Source organism: Ambystoma mexicanum, chromosome 5q, assembly GCF_040938575.1.
Source record: "Ambystoma mexicanum isolate Mex_15411 chromosome 5q, UKY_AmexF1_1, whole genome shotgun sequence".
Classification (NCBI taxonomy): Eukaryota; Metazoa; Chordata; class Amphibia; order Caudata; family Ambystomatidae; genus Ambystoma; species Ambystoma mexicanum.
The window spans coordinates 1,255,077,052-1,255,093,198 of NC_090933.1; the positions used below are offsets into that span (position 1 = coordinate 1,255,077,052).

At 54.2% G+C, this 16,147-nt stretch overlaps 1 protein-coding gene across 1 annotated transcript in view; it reads right to left on the reverse strand.

Annotated features, from left to right (window-relative positions):
* NAPRT (nicotinate phosphoribosyltransferase) overlaps positions 1 to 16,147 on the reverse strand; it is a 1,537,890-nt gene that overhangs the window by 638,369 nt on the left and 883,374 nt on the right. The gene's annotated exons all lie outside the window — the stretch shown is intronic.

The window sequence follows — 16,147 nt, forward strand, 5'->3', positions numbered from 1 at the left end:
GAAGAAGACTCTGGACTGGATCTTCTCCGAGTCGTTGAAGGGCAGATAGCTCAGGACTGCAGTAGGGCTTCACCGGGACGGGGTAGTTGCAGCAGCCATCGTTCTCTCCGCTTCTCTTCGGTTCCTTGTAGTTCCAGTGGCGACTCTCTGACTTCTAGCCCAAGAGACCTGCCTTTTATGCGAAAAACCCCCATTCACGCAGCCTGGCTGTCAATCATCCAGCAGGGGGGTTGTCCAGCCCGGACAACTACCCTGGCCAATCATGACAAAGTGCGACTTGGGTTTCCTAGGATACCCTGTGCAGGGGGTGACTACACCCCTCCGTCACATTCAGCCCATCTAGACACCCAGGCGCCTTGAGGAGGGCTTCTGGGCAGAAGCCCGCCAAAAGACAGTGAACAAAGAAGGCAAACCTAGTTTGCCGCGCAAAGTAAAACACAAGAAGGACTTTAACAAAAAGAAATGGCGAATAAACCCAACCGGAGCCAAAAGAGAGACAATTTGGTCAAGCGGGTTTATGTTCGAGGCTAATATAATAGCCAAGAACAGTACCATGTTTATCTAATATAATCGCGGTAGAAAAGTTAGGGTAGATACCACTGCCACCAGCCAAGTCTAAATGTTAAAAGAGCGAAACAATGCTCTAGGAGGTACAGATAAAAAGGGATACGAGTTAACCCTTTCCAGTACTCCATGGAAGATGGGGTGTACTGGATCTGTGGTAGATTGACTAAGTAAAGTTAATGGTAATGGACTGTAGTCGCCTCAGAAATGGAGTCGAGAGAAGTCTCAAAGACAACCCTGTGCCACGGCACTGAAGGTGCTGTGTGACACACACAAAGAAGGGGGCTACTGAAGTGGTGAACTTCAGAGTCCACAATCACAAAAACAGATGGAAACACATAGCAAAACACAGGTAAGAGTGGGGGAAAAGCTCTCACTCTTACCAGGTGGAGAAAAATAAACTCCAATAGTCCAGCAAAGCTGCTGGGGGACTCACTAGGTGAGGGAAATTAGCTATAAATGAGAATTCTCCCTAACACTGGGGTGATTACTTTTTCACCCTTGGATCCCCCTCTGCCGGGCTCCGACCCCTCTCGACTGTTAGCCTCCCTCCACCGGGTTCACGGTGGCTCTCGATTAGGGTGCTAGAGGTTCATCGAAGGGTCCCCCTCTTATGGGCAATGAACCCTCTTTACTTTCACTTATGGCGGGATTCACGTCCCTTACTTTCACTGAGTTTGTGGGATTCACTTCCCTTACTTTTCTTTACTGTTTGTTGATCAAAGTCTTTCGATTGTAAGGGGATTTTACTAGACCTCCTGTATGAACACTTTAACCTCTTTTGGTGGCTCTCCTACGGCCTTCTGGTACCCGTAGTTCACTCTGATGGGGATTAACCAGAGTCTCCTGAGGTAGAACCCACATGGTGCCGGTTTCCCTCTGCAGCTTGTCTCCCCTTAACACTTTTCACAGTTAATTGAACGTGGTTCAAATGTGCCACTTTGCGATTCTCATTCAACACAGCCCAGTTCTTATCGGTTCTCCCCTCGATTCACCGGCTGTGATGAACCGCTTGACTTTCCACTTCACTGGAGTCAAGGCCGGTACCACGCTCACGGGAGCTTCCCTCGCACCTGCTTATCGGCATAGGCTTGCCCCTCTTGTACCGTTGACATCGGCTGCATAACACTTGAACTATTGTTCGCGGTCTTATGCTCTCTCTCTTGGAGGGTCAGTGGGCCTGGGATGAAAAGGGCAAGGTTGCTTCTCTCCTTGTCACCCTCTCGCTTCCCGCCGCCCCTCTCCTTCTATTAAACTGCAGTGCCTGGTTAGCCGTCTCGTCGTGCTGTCTGCCTTGCTCGTTTCTTGCTCCATCTTTTACCCTGTGGGGAAGGGAAAAGGCGGTCAGGTGTGTGTGATTCTGATCAATTGCCTGACTTTGCCTGACCCTTGTATTGGGACGTCAGGTAACGGCTCTGGTGTTAGTCCGTTCTTTGGTGTGTCGTGCAGAAGTGTTCGTATCGGAAAGGGGGGAAGGGGCAGGGGGTTTGAATGTCCTATTTAGCAGTATGGGGTAAAGGTGGGGAAGGAAGGAGAAGCAGAGAAGATCTTTTCCGTGTAAACCTGGAGATTGCTGATAAGTGCACTTTGATGGAAGTGATTGCCAGACCCTCTGTAGCTAACTTTAGCAGATAAGGAAGGATCTGATGTGGTGTTATAGCGAGCGGCTGCAGGTTAGGCTGCTGTGCACACCATGAACAGAATCTTGTTAATTTTCGGTTGTAGGAAATGTTGGTAGAAGGGGCTCTAGCTGCTGCTAGAATGCACTGGCAGTCCTGAGGGATATTCAAATGACCAAATTCAGAGTGGACAGGAGCCACGCTGTTAACTTGAGAGAGCCTGGGTCGTGATGAAAAATCATCCCGTTGTTCTGGGATAGAAGATTGGCTGAGATCCTAGATGAATTGGCTCGTCCGCTGCCAACTGAAGGAGATCGGAGAAACAGGTCTGCCTGGGCCAGTACAGGGTTACCAATCTTATCCTGCAACAACCCTTGCGTATAATCTGTATCGTTTTCCTTATGAGAGTAAAAGGAGGGAATGCGTAGGCAAACACCCTGTTCCAAGTGAACGGAAATCCACCCCCCCTGAGAGTCGGGATGCCGAATCCTGGTGGCAAATTTCTGGCACGGCTTGTTGTTGGGGCTGGCAAAAAGGTCTAGAGGGGGATGACCCCACCTTGAGAAATTTTGACTATCTGGATGCTGTGCAGTTGCCACTTGTCTGTCTGCGAGGAGTCCCTGCTGAGGGTGTCTGCTTGCTTGTTCTGCATCCAGGGCAAGTGGAAGATCTGAAGTAGAATGTTGTGCCTGATGGCCCAATGCCAGATGGTCTGTGCTTCCTGGGACAAGGCGTTTGATCGCGTTCCGCCTTACTTCCGTAGATAAAACATTGTGGTTGTGCTGTTGGTGAGGATGAGCACCACTGAATTCTTGATTAGAGGAAGAAAATATTTTAGAGCCCAGTGCACTGCTCGTGAGGCTTCCTTGGGGGACCAGAGGCCTTTGACCTGGTGCTGGCCCAAATGAGCGCACCAACCCGCCTGCGAGGCATCGCTCACAATGGTAAAATGGTAATTTGGCTCTACCAATGGCATTCCTTTTTGAGATGTTGAAGGGGTATATTCACCATTTCAGTGTGTCTGACAGAGTCCTGGAGATGCTTAAATTGTCTGCCCAGGAACCCCGAGTTTGGGACCATCTGTTTGCCAGAAACTTTTGCACTGCAGGGAATAAGCGGAATGCAAGAGGACATGGTTCCCAGAAGAGCCATGTATGAGCGGAATGTGACTAGTTTGTTTGGCCTGAATGAGCTTGCTAGAGTTATCAATCTTTTGATTCTTTCCGCAGAAGGGTTCACCAGATTGTGGCCTGTAAGGAAATGAGCACCCAGGAAAACCAAGCTCCTCGAGGGAACTGTGCAGGACTTCGTATAGTTGATTGTAAAGCCCAATTGATGGAGCAGCATCTCGGTTTGGTTTAGCCATGATGAGGCTTGATGATACGTTGACCCTCGAACTAGCAAATTGTTCAAGAACGGGTAAACGTGGTGGCCTTGTTTCCGGAGGGAGGCTGCTACTGGTGCCAAGCACTTTTTGAATGTTCTGGGTGCCAAGTGTAGGCCGAAAGGTAGGACCCGAAATTGATAATGGCTTTCACCCACTACCAATCTGAGGTATTTTGGTGCCTTGGATGTATTGGCACATGGAAGTATGCATCTGTGAGGTCTAAGGCCGCAAGGAATTCTTGGGGCTGAACGGCTTTTATGACCTCCTGGAGCGTTACCATTTTAAATTTTTGTTTTTTGATGTTCTTGTTTAGTCTTTGTATATCTAGAATAGGCGACACTTGCCGGTTTTTTTATGACAAAGTACCTGGAGTAGACTCCCTTTCTTCTTGCTGAGGGAGGTACTAGTTTTCTTAGCATTGGAAGTATCTCGTGTTGTAAAACATCATGATGTGGGTGAGATACCTTTATAGGGGGGAATCAGGATTTGTGGGCGCTTTAACTCTAACAAATGGCCGTACTGGATTGCATGTAGCACCCACCTGTCGGTCGGTATTGTTTGCCACTTGTCGAGGTAGAACGCCACATTTCCCCCACCTGACTGCCCTTGCGGCAGTCATTGTTGTGCCTTACTTTGCCTACCTATCTGGGAGGTGGTAGATCTGCACTTTCTTTGCTCTTGGTATTCTCTATTGCGCTGGGAGGATTGATAATTGCGCTTGTAGCCCTGAGAGTAATATCCAGGCCTACCATAGCTCTTGCTGTCTCTGGAGCCTGAGAATCTTGCATTGCCTGAGGCTCCTCGAAAGGAGCAAAAGGACCTCTTGCTTTGAAGGGCAATGAGAGATCTAGCCGTGTCCGAGTCAGCCTTTATGGCTTTAAGGGCTTCATCGATTTTGTCGCCGAACAGATTTTCCCCTTCACATGGCATATCAATGACCTTTTGTTGCACTTCCTGGTGAAAGTCTATGAAAAATAGCCATGCCTGGCGTCTAAGAACTACCCCGTTGCCCATCTGCTTGAACCCAGGTTCAGCGAGGTCTACAGTGATGTTGATGCTGTGATTCGAGGCTTCTTCTCCTTCGCGCACCAGTATAATAGCAACTTTTCTCTGCTGTCCCGGTATGTGTTCTAATAGTGCGCCAAGAATGACAGCACGTCGTCCAGTGAACAAGCCAGCGGGCCGATATCCTTGGAGTGTGCCCAGTGGCAGAACTGGTCCATTTACTTTTATACTGGGCTCTGGTAGCCTTGCTTCTAGCCCCCTGTACGATTTCCAGATTGGCTTGGGATAGGTTGAAGTGGCTGAGCGTCACCTGCTCAGGAACCACGCTGTGAGGGCCAGCTTCTGAGGGGTGGGGTGGACGGCCTTGCCCCCTGCTGCATCAGAAGATGTCCCGGGCCCGTCGGGAGGTTGATTGGAGGGACCTCCGAGAGGCTGAGCAGCTCCGAGAACCATGGCCTGGCTGGCCACCACAGAGCTATCAGAATGACGTTGAGCTGGTGAGACTCCTTGAACTTGAAAAGCACTCTGTGAAACAGTGGAGTGTGCAGGAAGGCGTATGCTGACATGCTGCTCCACCGGATCCATAAAGCGTTGCCCAGGGAGCATAGGCCCTGCCCCTGCCAGGAGCCGAACTGGGAGAACTTCTTGTTGTGCCTGGTAGCAAAGAGATCCACCTGGGGGAAGCCCCATCTATGGAAGATCTCCTGTGCAACAAGGTCATTCAGCTGCCACTCATAGTTGCACTGCTCTGCCTGTCTGCTTCCAGGTTGGATTCCCCCGGAAGGTTGTCTGCCGTGAGGAAAATCTCGTTCTCCAAGGCCCATTCCCACATGTTCATCGCCAGTCTGCACAGGAGAGGGGACCTGGTCCCCCCTTGCTTGTTGATATAGTACATACTGGTCGAGTTGTCCGTCTGGATGAGGAGAACCTTTACCTTGAGACGTGTGAGGAAGGCTGTGAGCGCTAACCAGATGGCGTTCAGTTCCAGCCAATTGATGTGGTATTCTTGCTCCTGACGGGTCCACGTGCCATGGACCTAGAGATCCTCCAGGGTGGCTCCCCAGCCCTCGAGGGAGGAGTCTGTGGAAATTGTCACCTGTGGGACGGGGGGGGGGGGGCCTGAAGGGCTTGCCCGCCAGCAGGTTGCAGTCCCTGGACCACCATGTAAGATCCGGGTGGAGAGAAATGGGGAGTTTGATAATTTCGGTCTGAGAGCCCCTTTCCTGGTTCCACGACACTGCGAAGTGGAGCTGAATCCGCCTCATCATGAGTCTTGTGTGGGGGACGGCCAACAGTACCGCTGCAAAAAGACCCAGGAGATGCTGGTACCACCAAGTCGAAGAAGCGCCCCGGCTGAGAAAGTGGGGCGTGGCCCTCCTAATGGCCTAGATCTTGTCCTCCGAGGGGAAGACCCTCTCGGAGCACGTATCCCAGATGAGGCCCAGGAAGGTCAAAGACTGCGTGGGTTGCAGCTGTGACTTCTTGAGATTGAACGAAACTCCCAGGTCGTGTAGCGTGTTCATCAGTGCATGGGAGGAGTGGTGAACTGCTTCTTGAGATGTAGCCCTGACGAGCCAGTAGTCTAGGTAGGGGTATATATGGAGTCCCTGTGCCCGGAGGAGGGCTGCCACAGCATTCATGCGCCTGGTAAAGACCCTGGGAGCTGAGTTGAGGACAAAAGGGAGGACCTTGTACTGAAAATGGCAGCCCATGATTCTGAACCAGAGAAAAGAACGATGGGGATGCCAAATCGGGACATGCAGATAAGCGTCCTTCAGATCCAGGGAGCACATACAGTCTCCCTTGCACAATGTCTCTGCAATAAAGGATGGCGTAACCATCTTGAATCTCTGAAGAGGTAAGGAGATGTTGAGGGTGGAAAGGTCCAGTACAACTCTCAAGTCAGCCTGGTTCTTTTTCTGAATGGCGAAGATCCTGGAGTAAAAGCCCGAGCCTCGCTGGGAGGCTAGGACTTCCTCCACGGCCTGGCTCAGGACGAGCGACCGAATATCCGCCAAAAGAGTTGCTGTCCCAACTTGAGGGAGAGGAGGGAGGAGAGGCAGGAATAGGTAGACGGTACCCCAAGGAGACTACTGACAGGATCCAGGGGTCTGCAAAGTTCTGTTGCCAAAAGCGTCTGTGAAGATGAAGCCTGCCCCCCACTGGAGACACGTGGACCCAGAGGGGTGTGTCAAGACTTCTTACCCTCGGAGACAGAGGCGGAGGTGGGGGACTGGAAAAAGCCCTTGCTCCCCCCCCCCCTTTTTTGATGCTTGCGCCGAGTAGGGCTGCCTAGACCTCCGCAGCTGCTGTTCTTTTTGTCCAGCTCCTCATCCGCACTTCAGTGTAAGAGGTCACTGCCCTCGAAGGGCAGATCTAGAATGCGTTCCTGGACATCTGGGTTGAACTTGGTTGCCCTGAGCCAGGCCATCCTTCTCATGTCCGTGGCAATACAGATGGCACGTCCAGAGGTATAAATGTGTGCCAGGGTGGACTCCATGATATCCTGATCCACGAGCTTGGCTACGGCTAGCCCCGCCTTAAAACGGAATTGGCTGTGGGCGCGGAGTTCCGGGAGGAAGGAACAAGTTACTCACCTGTAACTGTTTTCTCCAGCATGGGTCTGGCATGGATTCACACGCTCATGAATATTCCCCGTCGTCAGGTTGGGAATTCTCGGTAAAGAAAAAAATCAGTTTCAGTTTCTGAACTGTCTTTCTACTAGTAACCAATCACTGGTCTCTGGGTCATACTGCCCCCAGCCAATGACTGCTCTCTACCTAAGCCCCTCCTCTGGCAGCCATCTTTACATTTGGTAGCACGTAAAGTGGAAGTAGGACCAAGTGAAGAGCCGCAGAGGGGTAAGAGGGAGGGTTTGCATGTGAAACCATGCCAGCCCCATGCTGGAGAACAACAGTTACAGGTAAGTAACTTGTTCCTTCTCCAGCATGGGGTCTGGCATGGATTCACACGCTCATGAATATAAGAATACATAGCAGTACACACATGCACAACCACGGGAGGTGGCAAGGCTCAACATTAAGCATTTCATCAACTCAACATTAAGCAACTTTTACCTCCTCACCAAGCCCACCTTCAGGCGAACAGGTTGCGCAGCACTGCCTGGCCGACCCTGGACTCCTCCCTGGAATCCCGGTCGACGCAGTAGAATCTCGTGAAGGTGTGCATCAACCTCCACGTAGCAGCCCTGCAGGTGACCAGGGGTACGCCAGACAAGAACGCTGTGGTAGCAGCGATCGCTCTGGTCGAGTGGGCTCTCGGACGGCCGGGCAACGATCGGTTTGCCGACCGGTAACAGTGCATGATGCAGCCGGAGAGTCATCTGGAAATGGAAGCCTTTGAGGGGGCCTTCCCTTGGTTCACAGGTCCTAAGTTCACAAACAGTTGTGATGTCTTTGTGCAGTCCACGTAGAACTTCAGCGCTCTAGCTACATCTAGCGAGTGTAAAGTCCTCTCAGTCACCGACAAAGGCGACGGGAAGAAAACAGGTAACACAAAGGGCTCATTGAGATGGAAGTACGACGGCACCTTGGGCATGAACGAGGGGTGCGTCCTCAGCACCACCCTTGTCTCGTGGAAAGTCAGGTATGGAGGTTTACAGGAGAGGGCCTGGATCTCTCCCACTTGTCGTGCGGAGGTGATGGCCACAAGAAACGCAGTCTTCCACGAGAGGAACTTCAACAGTGCCGAATGCAGCGGCTCGAATGGCGGCCCCATTAGCCTGCTCAGCACCACGTTGAGCTCCCACGACGGGGCTGGAGCCTTCACCGGCAGGAATGATTGGAACAATCCTTTCATAAACTCCTTCACCAGGCGATGGGACCACAGAGATGATCGCCCCGGAGTTCTGGTGTAGCGGGAGATCGCCGCTAGATGTATCTTGATGGAGGCGTGTGCTAGCCCCGCCTTGGCCAGGGACAGTAGTTACGCCAGCACCTGGGGGGGGGTGTAATCCGCAGAGGGTTAATCTTCTGTGCACGGCACCAGACAGAGAACCTCTTCCACTTATGTCCATAGCACTTGAGAGTCGAGGACGCCCTGGCCTTTGCAAGCACCTCCTTGCCGTCCGCCGGGATATTGTACCCTCCAAATTCTAGTGCTGTAGGAGCCGGGCCTGCAAGTTCAGCGACCCCGGGTCGTGGTGGAGGATGGCGCCTCCTTCTCTGCAGAGGAGATCCGCGTCCGTTGGCAGTTTGACTAGGGGGGGACGCTGACATGTCCAGAAGGTCCGGGGACCAGATCTGTCTCGGCCACGCAGGTGCGACGAGGATCAGCCTGCACTGGGACCGTCTTAGTTGGTTGATGAGTCGCATCAGCAACGGCAACAGTGGGAACGCATACAGGAACAGGACGTCGCAGGGGAATGAGAAGGCATTGCCCATGCTCCCCGGCTGGGGAAACCTGCTGGCGAACCTCCGACAATTGGTGTTCGTCGCCGTCGCGAATAGATCAATCTGGGGATTGCCCCATCATTGGAATAGCAGATCCACTTGATCCTGTCACAGTTCCCACTTGTGGCACGCACGCAGCTCCCTGCTGAGCGAGTCAGAGATGGTGTTCCTTATTCCTGCCAGGTTGAAGGGTACCAGAAACATCCCTTGGGCGACGGCCCAGTGCCACAGATCCTGCGCCTCCTTGGATAAGGCTGGGGATCTGGTACCTCCCTGCTTCCGGATGTAGAACATCGTGGTGGTGTTGTCAGTGAAGATCCTCACCACCTTGCCCTTGAGGGATGGAAGGAACGACCTGAGGGTCCAGAACACGGCCCGGAGCTCCTGTACGTTGATGTGGAGTGACCTCTCCTCCGGGAGCCAAAGGCCTCTTGCGTAGACATCTCCGGTGTGCGTTCCCCATCCCTTGAGGGAGGCGTCCGTCGTCACCGTCTCCTGATGTGCCGGGGTCTGGAAGTCCATAACTGCCGCCAGATGCTCGGGGGTGCCCCACCACCGGAACACTTGGAAGGTCTCGTTTGAGCGAGATCCTGTCTTCGAAGATGCCTGCCGTTTGCATCCAACGGGCGTCGAGGAACTCTTGCAGTGGCCGCATCCGCAGTCTGCACAGGCGCACTAAGAAGATGCACGAGGACATCATGCAGAGAAGGGACTTGATGGACCTCACCCTGGCCACGTCCACGGTCAACAGCCACTGCACCTTTCCCATGATGGCCTTCGTCTTTTCCTCCGACGGGGAGGCCAGTCGCGCATCTGTGTCGAGCTTGGCTCCCAGAAACAGTGCGATCTGCGACGGAACCAGGTGGGATTTGGCGAAGTTGATGGAGAATACCAGATCCGTGAGCAGTTGGATGGTCTTCGCTGTGTGCCCGACGGCGAATTCTTTTTTTTTTGCTTGGATGAGCCAATCGTCCAGGTAGGGGTAGACGTGGACACCCTGCAGGCGCAGCCCCGCCGCCACTGATGCTAGGCACTTGGTGAATACCCTGGGCGCGACTTCAATCCGAAAGGAAGGGCCTTGAATTGGTAGTGCCGTCCTTGGACTACCAATCTGAGAAACTTTCGATGTCCTTTTAGAATGGGGATGTGAAAGTAGGCATCCTCCAAGTCCAGCGACGATAGGAAGTCGCCTTCCTCCAGCTGCCCCAGCACGTGCTGGAGGGTGACCATCCGGAACTTGTGGGCCTTGGTGTACTTGGTTAACCGACGAAGGTCCAGGATGGGTCGCCAACCTCCAGTCTTCTTTCTTACGAGGAAGTATCGAGAGTACACTCCAGAGCCCCGAAGCCTCTTTGGGACGAGCTTGATGGCTCCTTTCTTCAGCTTCGCCATTACTTCCAGCAGCAGTTGAGGGACGTGGTTTTTCTTCCTGGCCACGGGTGGAATGCGGAGGAACTTCTTTAAAAACTCAAGAGTGTGCCCGCGGGCCAGGGCATCCAGAACCCATCGGTCGGTGGAGATGGACTCCCACACGCTGACGAACTCCGCCAGCCGGCCTCCCACCTGGGTGCTCAGGTTGGGGCCCGACGCTACGGCCGGTTCAGTCCTACTTGGCGGCGGCCTGGCCGCCTTGGCCTCATTGGCAACAACGACGAGATCCTCCTGAGTTGCTGCATCCTTTGTAGGCCTCCTGCGACGAGGAGCGGGCCGCCTGGTGGTACGTCGAGGAGCCGTCGCCAAATCCTTTGGAGGCACCTTGCTTGCCTCCGGAGTTCCGAAAGGACGGCCGTCGTTGCTGCAAAACCCCCAAGGCCCGGGCCGTGTCGGCCTTGATGGCCTGCAGTGATGCATCCACTGTCTTGTCAAAGAGGTTATTCCCGTCGAAGGGCATGTCCAAAACTCTGGTTTACACATCCTGGCGGAAATCAGTCGCCTTGAGCCAACCATGCCGTCGAAGACAAACACCGTTGCCCAACTGGCGGAAACCGGTGTCAGCAATGTCCGTGGCCACCGTTATGGCGTGGTCCGACACCACCTCGCCTTCCTGCAGGATCTCCAGGGCCTCCGCCCTCTTGTCGTCCGGGAGCAAGTCCAGCAGAGGAGCTATCTTAAACCAAAGCTCCCTGTCGTAGCGGGCCACAATCGCTAGGGCGTTGGCCGCTTTAATCGTTGTCGCCGCCGACGACGAGATGACTCGTCACCCCATGGCGTCCAGTTTCTTCACCTGGCCGTCCGTGGGGGAGGTTGAAGTCGAAGGCGTAGCCCCTGCCGCCTTCTTCTTGGCTGCCCCCGAGACGACCAAATCCGGGGTCGGCTGCGCCCTAAGGCAAAGAGGGGTGGAATCCGGGACCCGATGCTTCTTCTCGTACCGGTCTCTCTTGGCATGGGTCGTGGACGGGTTCTTCAGGAGCAAGATGTCGTCAAGTAACGGGACCAAGAGTACCGTCTTCCTCTTGGCCTCAAGCCGTTGACAGAGGAGACCTTCCTTCTTCTGTTCTTCAGGGCAGAGCTCAAAGAGCTCGGATGCCTTGGCAATCATGGTGTGAAGGGAGCCAAATTCGTCGGGCGGGGAGGTCCGAGGGGGTGGTGATGGAAGGCCCATCCCGTCGTCACCACCGTCATCATCCCTCCCCGTCGTGGCCGTCTCTGTTCCCGTGTCCTCCCTAGGATCAGGGGAAGGGGATGAAGGCTGTGAGGGCCGTGAAGGCTGGAAGGGCGGGGGAGTGAATTCTCCTCCGCTTGCTTGGAGGGTTCCCCGACGGGCCAGGCTCCGATGGATCGTCCGTTGGGGGTAAGGGCAACCTCGTCCTTATCTCCGTACATAAGACCTGGATCGCCATCAAGATGGCTCCCGAGTTGTCCCTTGGCTCGGGTACCGGCTGCGACGGGCGTGACGGTTGGGGAGTGGAATCCTCCGCCTGCACGGGAACCTCGTCGGCACCACCGTCGCTCTCTTCGTCCGCCTCGTCGGGATCCCTCCCGTGGGACTGGACCTCCTTGAACTTCTTGTTGAGGATCTTCACGACTCCAGCCAGCTCCTCTTCAGAGGCTGTATCCGTGTCCGTGATGGCCACCGGCCCCCCCACCTCTTTTTCCACCAGGGTTCTCACGGGGGTCTTATCGATGGGCTGAAAAGAGGATTCCCTCCGCAGTGGCAGGAAAACTCTGGGCCCCGAGGTCACCGCCACAGGCTTTGCCAGGGCCACCATGACTCCCTCGATAGGGGCCTTAGCCGGGTGAATGAAGGCCTTCACGACTTTAGGCGCGCCTGAGGCCTTCACGTTTGGGGGAGGGTCACCGCCTTGCTCCCCCTCGGCTGCTTTCATCAGGATCGACCGGGGCTTCTCCAGAAGCTTACCCGGGTTCTCCGATTTTCTCTTCCCAGAGCCAGAGCGTTGGCTCGTGGTTGATGGCGTCGGTGAAGGCGCGCCCTGCCTGGCAGCCGAGAAGCCTGACCGTTCTGCGCTCCCGGTGCCCGCGGACTTGCGGTGCTTAGCCTTTTGTTGGGCCCCTGTCGCCGGAGAACCCTCTAAGGACTTAGAAGACCGCTCGGACCACTTCTTCTCACATACCGCTGGGCTCTTCCCCTCCAGCCATTTGGTGAGGTGGATCCGCCGATCCTTCATGGTCCACTCCGACATGTTCTTGCAAAACGCACAGTCCTTCTCCACGTGCGTTTTGTCTTTGTGAAGGCAGTAGAGGCATCTAGAATGCTCGTCCTTCTTGAACACATTCTGCAATCCGCATCCACGGCAGTTCCTGAACAGCATGGATCCGGGCGTCAAGCTTCCTTTGTCCTGGGCCATGTCCACGGGGTAGGCCTCAAGGTCTTCTGGAATCCTCCAAGAAGCGTAACTCGATGAAAACTTCACCCTTGAGGGGCGTAGAAAATTCCGAAACGGGTTCCTGTTGATCGGAAGTAGAAACGGTGGAGCTTGAGGCTCGATTGACTGAAAAAATGAGATAAAACTCTTTGAAAAAAATCGCAAAACGCAGTAAAAGCTTGAGAGCTATAACACGAGGACTCCCAACACTTGAACGTGTGGTAAAAATCTGAAGATGGCTGCCAGAGAGGCTTAGGTAGAGGGCAGTCATTGGCTGGGGGCAGTATGATGTAACGCTCACCTGATTCCCGTAGAGGCGCCGGTCTTGACTGGGCGTATACCGTATCTTCAAAGGTGATGTGTAACACACGGCTGGCTCTTTGGGCTGGACCTCTGTGCACTGTATGTCTGACTTGAAGGGTAAGATGTCTTAGGTAAGTGAACGCCGTGCTCTCCATCTGCCTCGGGGCAGGGTGCTGTAACCAGTTTCTTCACTGGATAAGGGGAGCAGGCCTCTTGACTTCAGAGGACTGCTGTCCGTCGTTTACTGCACGAACGGTAAGTTTCGAGTAATTCTAATGTCTTTAAAGTCTTTAGTAATGATGTTTCTTGTTTTGCAGGGTTCCGGCGATGGCGGATGACGGGCTGAAGTGAGTTGAAGATGGAGCCCGTGTGATGAATAGAAGCGCCTGGAAGCACGTAAGTAAGCGCTTGTTGCCTGCTTCACGATGCGCTCTAACTGTCTTTTTATTTTGCAGGTACAAGTTCGGAGCGGCTGCAGGGTGCCGGAATACCCACTGGGTTAGATGTGGAAAGGAGTAATGGCACGTGAGTATTAAAGTTCCCCAATGTCTTTAAACGCACCTTGTTTTGTCTTTCAGATGCGGGATGCAGCGCCGAAGGCCTCCGGAGCGTGCAAAGAGTTGGTAAGCTTTTGTCTTTCAGATGCCGGAATGCAGTGTGAAGACCTCCGGAGCGCACGAAGAGTAGGTAAGCCTTTGTCTTTCAGATGCCGGAATGCAGCGCGAGGCGTTGGTGACAGCCGATGGACCAGGTAAGTGAAGAGCTGTCACTGAAGCCCGTAATGCTAACCTGTTCTTTCTTGTCTTTATAGGTGTTGCTGAAGACTGGATTCAGGATGGTAAGCCTTTTTCCTTAGGCCCAGGATCAGATGCAGAAGACACGATGAGCGTTCTGCTGCAGAGGATGCAGAATAACGCAAAGCAAGATTCATCCATCGGGTGTGGTTTAAATAGCCTCCTGTAGTGCTTAGGTGTCTCCTTCCACAGCCACGCCTAGGTAAGAAAAGAGTTCCTGCTTTCCAGAAGAGTTCCAGTGTTCTGAATCTAGGGAGTGGCTCCTGCCCCACCCAACAGGAAAAGTAGTTCCAAACAGAAGAGGATCAGAGGCTCAACTGGCAGGCAAGTAAGCAGCATGGTCTGCTGCAGGTAAGTCCACCCAAGCATTATGAGCCCGGCGCTTCCAGCGCTGGGACTGGGCATATTTATGAGCCTGGTGCCACTGGCGCCAGGACTGGGTCCAAAAGGTCCCAATTGGGACTGGTTGGCACTCGGAACCTGGGTTATGGATCTGCTTCCAAGGGAGTTGGGAAAACCCTGACCTTTTGGAAGTAGAGATCATGACATATGACCCAGAGACCAGTGATTGGTTACTAGTAGAAAGACAGTTCAGAAACAAAACTGAAACAGATTTTTTTTTACCGAGGATTCCCAGCCTGACGACAGGAAATATTCATGAGCGTGTGAATCCATGCAAGACCCCATGCTGGAGAAGACGGCAATTTATCGCCATAATCTCTGGTTGGCGGCTGCCAGCATGGTGTCTGCGTTAGCCTGTCACAGATGCAAGGAAGCATTGGAATACAGCTTCTTACCGTATGCCTCCAAGGTTTTCTCCTTGCTTAACAGCGCCGTAGATGACCAAGACGAGGACGACTGAGGCTTGGAGTACAGTGATGCTGCAGCGATCACCGAGGAATGTGGTTTAGGGTGGGAGAAAAGCAAGAGTGTATCCCCCTCTATCTGCCTGTACTTGGCGTCCAGGCGGGGGTTGACTGGCTGGACAGAGTGGGGTTTGAGCCAACCCTTCTTGGCAAGGGACACTGCGTCGGTCTATAGTGGAATCCCCGTTATGGCAGAAGGGCGGCTCATGAGGACTTCAGCAAGGACGCCCTCTGCCGGCTATTCTATTTGGGGCTGGGGGATGCCCAGTTATTCCGCCAGGCCCGAGGCTCATGGAAGGCCCTGACTGATGAAGGTGTGTCAGGATCATCTTCCTCATCAGTATCCGGATGGTCTGGGGGATCCTGTGGAGGAGGCTGAGGGGTATCTGGAGCCAGAGGCTAGGGGACTGGGACACGGCCGAGGCTGAGGAAGAGGCTGGTATGGCAATGCCTGCGGATTAGGCCCGGGAGCCGGAGGCGGCGGCTGCGCCGGGGCCTGAGGCGTCGGCGGAAGCGTCTGTGGTGCCGCTAGCATATCGGGAAGGACTTCCCTGACTGCATCATTGATGAAAGCCCCCATCTGGGGACACTTCATGAGGCCGAGGAACCTCTCGAAGATCCGGTCCTCGCTGGCCAAAGAGGAGGAGGAGGGCACGGATGGGGTAGCTAGAGGCAGCTGAGGCCGCTGCCGACCCTGTACATACGGACGCAAAGGAAAACAGCCTTGCGCATAAGAAGGGTAGGCCGTAGGTCACGTACCTGGTTGATGCCAGTCCCACTATGATACTCGTTCTTTGCCAAAGTCATGCAGAGGCGTGGAACAGGTGTCCTTTTCTGGCACGTCAGCCATTTTGTTGAGCTGCCTACCACATGGCTGCGACGTGTTGCTCGGCTCGCTGGGGCCGACCTCTGCCAAGTCTCTTGTGTGTGGCACGCGACTTGCCCCGCTCCTCGAGCACAGGCCTGGTAGGTATACCAACCTTGACCCAGGGGTCGTTAAAGCTGCGTCCAGGCGCCCCCTCGGACATACTGCTGGTAACAGGGCGTACCCTCAACTGCCATGATGCCGGTACAAGGGTGGAGCCCCTCATGCGCAAGCCCGCTAATAGAGCCTAGCGGCCCCTCAACACTGGCACCGGGAGGATCCAAGGACCCCCCAGCCCGGAGGCTGGTAGCTGTGACAGCCTCGGTGCATGTGTCGGTATAAGGACCTGACTGGTCCCTCCCACGCAGGAGAGCCCCTGGGAAGGAGTCTTCCTTGTGGGGTGCGGATGAAAATATAGGCCCTACCTCGGGCCTGGATCGATGTTTCACAAAGTTCTTGAGATCCGCAGAAGGAGACCGCTGAAAGAGCTCCCTCCACCTGGCTAGTC